This window comes from Chinchilla lanigera, unplaced genomic scaffold (genome assembly GCF_000276665.1).
Source record: "Chinchilla lanigera isolate Chin_1 unplaced genomic scaffold, ChiLan1.0 scaffold00044, whole genome shotgun sequence".
Lineage (NCBI taxonomy): Eukaryota > Metazoa > Chordata > Mammalia > Rodentia > Chinchillidae > Chinchilla > Chinchilla lanigera.
This window is the reverse complement of record NW_004955445.1, coordinates 13,378,683-13,389,314: the sequence shown is the minus strand read 5'-3', so window position 1 is coordinate 13,389,314 and position 10,632 is coordinate 13,378,683. Positions and strand designations below refer to the sequence as shown.

The 10,632-nt window shown below is 40.9% G+C and overlaps 1 long non-coding RNA gene across 1 annotated transcript in view; it reads left to right on the top strand.

Moving 5' to 3' along the window:
* The first annotated feature begins 630 nt into the window (after nucleotides 1-630).
* The window catches only part of LOC106149393, a 17,516-nt gene continuing 7,514 nt past the window's right edge, over nucleotides 631-10,632 (top strand). The window contains exons 1-2 of the long non-coding RNA XR_001235545.1: nucleotides 631-686; nucleotides 2,410-2,548. This is a non-coding gene — a long non-coding RNA (uncharacterized LOC106149393). The remainder of the gene's footprint in view (nucleotides 687-2,409; nucleotides 2,549-10,632) is intronic.

The following is a 10,632-nucleotide window of genomic DNA, read 5'->3' as shown; positions in this document are numbered from 1 at the left end:
AACATACTAAATAACAAGAGCTAGGACAGAGCTAATTAGTATCATAATTTCGCAGCAGTGATGAGTGTAAATAATCTTTTGAGATAGCAGCAATGACTAATGTGATATGAAAATATCTGTGATTTCTCTTGGTGACAAAGTCAAGGGCACAGCTAATATGACTGTGGTTTGTTGTTGACATTCACAAGGGAAGGAAACACTAAATTTCAGTTAGTGAAAGGACAGATGCGTTTTGTGTTTTTTCCTTTAAGCTTATCAAGCCCCCTGCTGCTGAGATCCTTTGTCGTGGGTGGGGTTCAGTGTGAGCAGGGAGGGCTGGGTCCCTGGGTGTTTCAGCATGGGAAGTGTTTCTGCGGCTAAAAGGCTAAACTGGGGGCCTTGGGTGCCCATCCACCCTGCAGGACTGGGCAGCTGCAACAAACCCCAGCTCTGTGAAGGGCCCACCTCTGCCCTTCCTCCCTGTATCTCTGGTGAGTCACAAAACGTCCTTTCTCAGGAAGACCAAATATAAACATTTGGGGATTATCTTGAGAACAAGATGTTTGTTTACTTTTTAAAATTGCAGCCCTGGCAAAGTGCTGAGGCCTACAGCTGCAATTAATAATAATTTAGGTCAATTTCTCCGGGCAAAGCTGCAGCATGGTGTAAAGAGACCAACACCAGCATTCTCCCTGTTTTGTGTTCAGGTAACGTTGTTTGTTTCTTCTTAGTCATAGGTATTTTTTTATGGCTTTTATCCTCATTGTTAAAATTTCCAAACACTACAGAAAGCAACATTTCCCCCATTTTAACTCATTCCCCAGAAAGAGCCGCTACTGAAGGATCAGAATATATCATGTGGGGCTTGTTTTTCCTGTACTCGTACACATCGCTGTTCGTGGAATTCTCTTTTTAAAAAAGGCGTTCTATTATATATTGTTATCTTCAAAGTAGTTGCTCAGATTGCCAGATATAGGCATGCAAGGTTGATAAAACAATTAAACATTAACTGTTGTTGTGATACAACTATTGTTAATTTCCTATCATCTTTTTTTGAAATTCTGTATTGTTTTCATTGTTTTTGTGTTGTTTTGTTTTTGTTTTTGTCATTTTTATCTTTGTTCTTTTCTCTTAAAATAAAAATGGTGTTCTATAACTTTTATTTTTCACTTAATATGTTTAAAAATATTATTTTCTTCTATATCTGTCTTAACTACACTTTCACTTTCAGAAGAAGAGATACCGTGCTTTATTAATCTTTACACATCTATGACCTTATCCAAAAATTTATACATGTTTGCTGAGTTAACCAAAATAAGGAGTACATGAGCTTATTTTTCAAAAATATAAACACCTTCATATGTCCATTGAACAATATTGTTTCGGGATAGCTGAAAACAAAATTGTAGGACATTTTTCAATAATCATTAAAGAGTACTTCGTTGTTTTCAGTTTTTTGCTTATTCCTATTCTGTATCAATCATATAAGTCTGTGCATACTTCTTTATGTATTTTTTAGACTCAGAGAGAAGCTTATTCTGAAAAACATTGTCAAGTTTCTCCTTCTATAGGTTGAACCAAATTGTAGCCTATCACTGCAAAAAATTTTCTTTCTCTTCTTGCACTAAAATTGTGCAATTTATTTATCAGATTTAAACACACTTTATTCATCAAAAATTCAATCCACTTTAAATATACCAAATTGCCTCTATAATTTTTTATAGTAACATTTCTGGCAGGACTTTTCTTCTTTTGAACACTTTAAATGATAATATATTTTTAAATAATTGAAGCTTCCAGAAAAGTTACTAGAAAAATACAAGGAACTTTCATAATACCCTTCACCCAGATAACCAAATTGTTAGCATTTTGTCATGTTTTTATTTTCTTCTATGCTTGCTCTCTCGCTCTCATCTTTGGAGAGCACACTGCAGACACTGCAGACGTAGTATCCAATCATCTCCAGACACTTGTGGTGTGAACTTTCCCAAACCAAGCCCATTCTCTATCCAACCTCAACATTCAGTACAAACACTACCATCCAATCCACCGACCCCACTCTACGTTCCAACAATAGGTCTTTTCCCTTTTGGTCCTGAATCTTGTCCAAGAATATGCATTTAGTTCTTGTGTGTTCTCAGTTTCCTCCAAGCTTTGGCAGATCCTGCCTTCCCCTTCTCTTCTGACTCCTCAGCAGTCTTAAAAGATATAGACTTTATATTCTCAAGCACCCAGGCCCCTCTGATGCTTCCTCCAGTCTATGTTACAGTCAGATCGTGCTTCCTGGGTGGGAGGATCATGAAATGATCCTCGCTTTTGAGGAAATGACACCGCGCTTTTGCAGCACATGAGCTCAGGCGGCACATGTTGGTGACCTGTTCTACCTGGAGAGGTTAACCCTGATCATCTGGTCATGTTGCTACCCACCAGGTTTCCCATCTGAACCTCAACCGTTCCCTTTTGTAACTGATCAGTGTGTTGCCGGCAGACTTTCTGAGCTGAAGCCAATATCCTGTTCTTCAGGGACAGCTCCTGCTAGATAGACCATATTCATGATGATTTCCAAATGGTGAGTTTCTACTCTCATCCTTCCTTCTACAGGTAGCCAATTGTCTACTGTAAGGGAAAGCTTTGCCTTTTCCTTTTGTATATGTAGAGGGATGCAGTATTTATGTCAGTAGACGCTCATAGATTCCTACTTTAGAACCTATTTTATTATCTATTTTGATGCTCAAATGGTCCCAGAGATGCCCTAGTGAGACGGCCCTTAAAGAATGGAGAAGCTCTTCTATCCTTTGGCCCAACTCCACTGTTCATTGAGCATGTTCTTTCTCTCTGGCACAACGCAGTATCCTAGGTTCAACTTCTCTTATATTTACTGTCCATAGAATCAGTCATTTCTTTGAGGAGCCTTGGCCCATTTTCATGGAGGATGATATTTTAATCAAGATCTGGGCATTTAGTATGCTCATTGCCCCCGGGATGTTATTGCTTCTGGGTAGGTGTGTGTACACACATGTGTATATACACATATCTCCTCCCAATTATTCACCTGTAAATTATTTCCATTATCTATTCACATACATATTACACAACCATGAGCTTATGCCAAAGCCTCCAATATTAGCTCAGCCCCTCAGTGCTCCTTCTAGTCTTCTCCTTTTCCATGTCTAAGTATCTTCTTAAGCAGTGAGAGTTTGGGCCTTTGTCATCATCAAGATATTTACTTATTTGCTCAATTGAATTTGCTAATTTGCTTAATATAATCCCTCTCCCTCCCTTGCCTGCTGTCTTTCCTTCTCACCAGCTCAGCAGCCTTTATCCAGTCCATATCTTTGGCCCTAGTGACTGTGAGCCCACACCTCTTGGGTCCCCTAGCTCCTCCTTCCCCTCCTACTATTTTATGATAATGTCCCTACTACATAGTAAGCCCTTAACAAATGCTGACTATACCATGAAATTCATGAATGGGATAGGAGGCTGAGAACTGTAGTCATCTTGATCTTAAAATTACTTTGTGGCCCAAAGACTTAACTACACTTAACTACAACTACAAAGACAGAACATATCAGTTAATATATGTTTGGGATACAGTTGTTTAAGCCTATGAGTTTTGTTTTGAAGACAGCTTTCATTGTTTAAGTTGTTGTCTTCCTTGAGTCAGGAGGTTTGGAGGAGAGAAAATATCTCAATTTCTATTTTTAGGTTTGCTTTTACTATTAATCTAGATTTTTATTGTATCAAGGTCTGCTGTCAACTGTATCATACCTTCTTTTAGGATTTTTAGGTTTCCTTTGTGCCCTAGCACATCACAAATATTCCACTTGCAGGTGAAGAAAAGGAATGTTTTCTGTTCTCTGTGTGTGGTGTTTAATATATTATATATATATATATACACACACACACACACACACACACACACACACACACACAGACTTGATCATTTATATCCTTAATTATTTAACCTGTAAAGAACTGAGAGGAGATTGTTTCCTCTTGTGTTTTCACTGATTTCACATTGTACTCATCTAGGGATTGTGCCTCATGTGTCTTGATGCTACATTATCTAGAACATGAAGTGTTATGATAACTATTCTTATTGTGTTCTGTATTCTTTAGCATTATGGGTGATGCTTTCTCTCATTTAATGATTTTTTGTTTCAATGTAGCCTTGTCCAATATTAATATTGTAAATCCTCATTTCTTTCAGTTTGCCAGTGCTTGGTAGGTCCTTGAAAATTATTTTATTTTATGTTTTTTTATTGCATTGTATTTTGAAACAGGGTCTTGCTATGTAGGTCAGTTCAGACTGGCTGTGAACTCACTAGTCCAGGCTGGTCTTAAATTCATGGCAATCCTCTGCTTCAGCCTCCTGAGTGCTAGGATTAAAAGTGTATACCACCATGCCTGACATGATTTTACTTTTTAATTTCCCACACCCTTCTGTCCCTATGCAATTGATCAGTTACTGATATAGTTTATCATATGTTTTTCTTTCTAAAAAGACACATACTTAAATATCTCTTTTTTAGTTTGTTTGCTCCAGGGAGAAAAACCAAGTGTGTGATAATATATACCATCTTGCTACTATAAAATTATAAGATCTGTGGATTCATACTTCCTTCTCATTCCAATTTTGTTATGATCTGATATTTTTTACCACAGTCCATTATTGGCATATTATTTTTTTTACATACATTTTAATATACATTCTCTTTTAGGGATTATAAATTTGAATCAAAATTAAGTTTCACAATTATTGAAGTTTAATTTTATACTTAAAAGGATCTAGGACTTACTTTTTGCCCTTGCCTTCAATTCCTTCCACATTTCAGACTACTTTGTGTTGAACACAAAGTTGTTTGTTTTTCGTAGTGAGGTTTGACATTTATTACAGGTAGGAAATGAAGTATGCTCCACAGAGCAAGTGTGGACACTGAGAAAAGAGAGCATCTGGCCCTGCTGAACTACCTTTTGAGCTTTTTTAGCGGGAGCATTACTAGACCTTACCCAGACTAGACCCTCACCCAGACTAGATAAGCACTTTCCCACTTATCTACATCTCCAGCCCTTGAGCTCTCTTTTGGTTATCAGGCTTCACTGTCCAAAAATACTTTCAAAATGATGTATTTAACGGATTGTCTAGTCCAGAGTTTTATGGATGTTCCGCATCAGAAGTGACAGGTCAACACAGAGAAATGAACAGGACAGTCTGACACTCTCCCTGTGTTGGTACCTTGGTTTTCCCTGGTAGGTGCTTCTTTCTCCATTTCTTTATACTGAACATCCTCATCAGAATTACATCTGGATTTTCATCTTTCTCTAACACTGTTTTTTGAACGCCATATACTCTTTCAACCGCATGTTCAGTTTTTTCCTTTATGATGTGATGGATCATTTGTGGTACACTTATTCTTGCCTTTGAAGATTCCAGTCTATATGTCTATCTCCACTGTTTGTCACCCATAACAATTACCTTCTTTTAAACTGTGTCTGGCGCTGACCTTTTCCTTTCCACTGTGTGTGATTTTCCCACAGCCTGTCTTTGATACTCTCTGTCGGTTCTGTCTCCACTGTTTCTTAGTTATTTAATGGCTGCCTGGTGATGTGACACAGGCTTATAATTTCTTTCCTTGGTTCTGCAGTTCTCCTCATCTCATTCTATTAAATTATCATCTCACTTTTAGTTTCTTTGAGGCTTTAACACACTTTTAGTCTAATTTTTTTTCTGCTTCCTAGGCTATATCTTTTTCAATACTGGAGTCTTCATCTTTAGCATGATCCATTTTTCCTTTCCTTCACTGTTTTTGCTTGAAATTTTCCATAGCTTTCCTGTTATTTTGTTATTATGATGGTGATTTTGGTGTATTTCTCTTTGAACCACTGTGGTTTTATCAGGTCTATTGTTTGTCCAAACAGAATATTGAAGTCTCCCCACCTTGTTTCCCTGCCTAGCTGGCTCTTACTTATACCCTCATCTTCTTGGGCTGGGTCTGCTCTCCATGGCCAGGGAGGTAGGGAAGGAGGTGCTGGGCCCCTGGCTGTTGGGAGTCAGTGAAATTTGTGTCTTTCTCTACAGAGCACCGGGACCGAAGCCTTGCAGAGGATGTGGGGACACCTCAGCGGAGAGTGGTGGGGAGGAAGGACACTCAGTTTCAGGAGGTCTTTAGTTTTCAGAGGGAGCCTGCCTTTCGAGGCAGTCTTTGCCATAAAAACAGTCAGTTTCAGGCCATCTCTGCAATTGTGCTCTTTTGTCTTCTTGTGCCATGAAATTCGAGGGATGCCAGCTTTCCAGCATACGCAGAGAGGCCCAAGGTGTTATTCTCACACCACATCTCTCACCCTGGGTTACCTTTCCCTAGTGATATTTCTTTTCTATTTTGCAGTAACTTTTTTGTCTGGTATAGCGAGCACTTCCTGGTCCTCATCACAGTCTGGGAAGTTTATATTTGTAATCCCATGGGAAGTTATTAGAATTCTAGCAACTTAGTTCCAATCTACCACTACCAGCGCATAAAAAAAAAAAAGGACATAATTATATAACTAAAATGGTGGGGAGCCAAGGGGGGTCCTAAGTCCAGCTAGGATGATGGCTAACTGGAACAAAGGCCTTGACCCAGGGCTAATTTGTGAAGAAGGGAGTGGCTTGAGGATGAGTGACTATGAGAATGGCAGAAAGTACATGAGTGCTGTGAGCTAGACTAGGTAGGAGGCCTGAAATCACCTCTGCAATATGCAGAGAGAAGGATCTGCGAAAGGAGTAATCTGCATAACACAACTTGAGGTAGTATCTAATGTTTTGGGGTTGGTGCTTTAGCTTTGATGTGTAATTTTTTATGCCCTGGGAAGTAATAGCCTCTTATCCCAAGGCTTGATCGCAGCTGACAGCAGGGAGCATGGCTCTCCATCCCAGCTGGCTCACACATGTTTTGGGGAGCTACCGGAGCAGGGTAACATTGACCTGTTGCCTTGCTTCAAAGACTACCTATAAGCATCTCAGCTAGACTGATTTGCATTGCTTAAAGCCAGTTGAAGGGAGAAGGAAAAGTCCTAGCCAGCTCTGTACATATTAACATATGGAAATAGGGCCATGTTTAGCCAACATGAGATAATTGCTCTTGTTTCAAGGGGAGCCATCCAGTTGGTCGCCCACAGTCTGGTGTCTCTACTCTTGAAAGAGTTCTATTTCCTTCTCAGTTAGAGGCAAGTGTATTGGTCCTCCCTGTCACGACTGACACCCACAGCTGGAAAGAAGAGGGGTTTATTCTGACTCATGTTTTCAGAGAGTTCAGTCCATGGCCTGTGGGCACCAAGACAGAAACAGCATGCAGAAGGTTTGGCAGAGGAAAGCTGCTGAACCCATAATGGCCAGCAGAGAGAGAGGAAGGTGTCAGGGATAAGAACACACCTTTTCAGTTCACATCTTCATCGACCCAACTCATGCAATCAGCCCCACCTCCTAACAGCGCATTCAGCTATGAACTCATGGATGGATCTATTCACTACAGAGTTTAGCAGCCTCATGATCTAATCACCTTCTGAAATTTACCTTCTGAACACTTGAGATTTTGGGGGACATTTTAGATCTAAACCACAACAGTAAGTATTATGGATTTGTCTGGTTCAGGCCAACTTTTTACTTTGTAGAGCAAGGGAAGATCTTTAATACCAGCGAATCTCCTCTGGGAGTAACCCCCAGGGGACAATTGTGAAGTCTAGAGACATTTTTAGTTGCCACAATTGGGAAAGCTGCTCTGGCATCTGAGGCTAAAAGCCAGAGATGCTGTTAAGCAATCCACCCTACTAGAAAGCCCCTGGCCACACAGCATTCTCTGGTCCCAAGTGTAAATAACAATTAGGAAGCCCTGCTCTAGATCGATATTACCAGACCTCCTTTTTGGGCTGTGCATTCTCCCCGTCTCCATTTCCCAAATGGAGAGACGTTTTGTGGGCCTCTTGAATTCTATTCATCCAGCATTTCACCATTGCAGAAATATTAAAAAGTGGTTCTCAGAATCTCCTTCCAACATGGTCTAAAGTTTCTTTACCCAAGAGAATACTTACGAATTTTGACTTACATGGTGGGTTCTATACTGGCCTCCTTGTACTGCTATAATTAGATAACTGAGACTGGGTCATTTATGGAGAACAGAAGAAATGTATTATAGGTTTGAAGGCTAGGAAGCCCAAGATCAAGGTATGGATGCGTGGTACCTGGGGAGGGCCTTCCTTTCACATCCTTGCAAGCAAAAGAGCCAAAAGCCAACAGGCCGGAGCCGGTGAAGAGATGGGAGCGTGGAGTCCCTACTTGCTCACCTCAAACCCTGTTCCCCAGGCTCATTCATGAAGGTGGAGCCCTCAGACCCAGTCCTCTCTTAACACCATCACATGGATTTTGGAGAGACACAAATACACCATAGCACAGCCCATCCCTAGCTTCAGAAGTGCCCTCACATTCTTGGTCATTTAACATGTATTTTTACTTGTCATTTTTCATTTTATTCACTTTGGGGAGAGGGACAATCAGTAAGCTTGCATTTATCATCTTTCATTGGTTATTTCAGATAATTTTAAAGAAAAATAATTTGGACAATCAGTTTCATATTTCAGAAGTGGCTGTGAGGCACATTTTCAAATCACTCTTTCCATAGCATTATCTCATTTAATCTCTGGCAGCCGATTGAAATTGGTATTTTTTATACCCATTTTGCAGTGGCTTCACTCACCCATGGCTGGCAAGTTGATGTGGATTAGATCTGTTTGACTTTAAATTTCGTGTCTTTTCCAGTACACTGCACTCTTTCTCAGCAAATGAAATAATAACCTCCTTGTATCCCGGAGAGTGTATTTGTCAGGGAAATTGGATTCTACAAGGCATTGCTCACCGTATCTACTCTACCTAAGGGCATATTTAATTGAACTTGATTGGAACAAGTACCCAGGGCTTTTAAATTGTATTATTATTTTTTTCTATCTCACTGTTAAGCAACTGCAAAATCTTGTCGTCATTGAAGGCAGGTGTTATTGTAAGTCCAATTACATGTGAATGTGGTTTTCTCCTCTGCCCGTTAGACGCTTGTGCCGCTGAGCTATATCCCCTCTCTGCCCGTTAGAAATGGAAGAACTCTAGTAGACTGGCTCCTCATGGCTTGAATTTTCAACTTGCACTCATTTTCTGTTTCACTTCAGACCGCTTCATTTGAGTTTGGCAGAGGAAAGAAGGCTGTGATCCTTGCCTTGGCTGTGTGCCTCATAGCAAGTTACTTAGGTTCTCTGGGCCTCACCTCTCCCTGCTGGGAACGGGAAGATGTGGTCATGTACTCTTCCTGCTCTTATGTTTTTGGGTTCAAATAGTCCAGTTTTAGGAATTGACTCTAGGCTGTAGCTCTAACGTGGGTTTTGACGTATTGTTGAGTGGCCCTTTTAAGTTTTATCTTTTCCCAATTTGTCCACCTATCAAATGTTAGGTAAGCTTAGTGGGTTTCAAACTGTTTTCCAAAAAACCCCAGGAAACATAAAGGGTAAACAGAAAGATCAGCTCGTGGATTTCCAAAAGTGCTGTGTTAACAAACAAACACAACGCTGCTCTGAGGTGTTCCTTCCCACACAGCCCCTCTGGGAGGGGCTTCTCCCAGCAAGCATTCTTAGACCATGAAACTTCACTTCTTTAAGAATCATTTTGGCTTTGGGGCTGGGGATTTAGCTCAGCAGCAAAGTGCCTGCCTGGCAAGTGCAAGGTCATGAGTTCGGTTCCCGGTACCGGAGAAAAACCAAAAAAAAAAAAAAAAGAATCATTTTGGCTTGAAAGTGAGTGGAAATCAACATAGAGCCTTTGCCTTATTTAACATAAGACACTGGACATTTTGTATTGGTGTGGAGAGCCAGGTGTAGTGGCACACACCTGTAATCCCAGAACTCTGGGAGGCTGAGGCAGGAGTATTACAAGTTTGAGCCAGCCTGGGCAATTTAGAGATTTAGAATCACCCCTCCTTTAAAATTTAAAAAAAAAAAAAGCTGAGCATGTAGCTCAGTTTGAAGATCCTAGGTTCGATTCCCCATACTGGAAAGCAGAGTGCTGGTGTGGAGAGTCGTCATCACAAGCATCACTGTGTCCCAGGGACGTCCTGAGGACATGGGTAGGTGCAGTGGCTGCCAGCCCCTCTGGTGACTGTCCCCATGTCTGCTTCTTCAGGTTGCGTCCTTGCTTTCAGTGCTTTCTTCTTCCCCATGGCTCTCAGGCTGTTTCATATCCTTATTCCTCCTTGCACTCCTACAACCTAAGTGGAGAGTCGAATCACAGTGAGTCTCATTTTTACAGGAACTGCCATCTTTCTAGTCTACCCCTGTCTCTGCAAGCCTGGAACCAGATATACAGTTGTCTTGAGACTTCTTCATGGGTTGTTTCAAAGGCACCCCAGATGCAGCAGCCTCTCCTGTTTCTCCTCCAGCAGCTCCTTCACCTGTGAAGCTCCGCACCTGCATGCAACAGCAAAATATCAACCTGCTGTATGCTCTGGTCCTCCCATCTTCCTCAGATTCACCATTCGATTGGCCAGTCCTCCTCTGTCCCGCAAAAAAGTTGAATCAGTTTCAGTGCATCTCTAAACTTTCCAGGGTTTGGCTTCCTTGGAAAGGGAGAAGAGGAAAGAATAG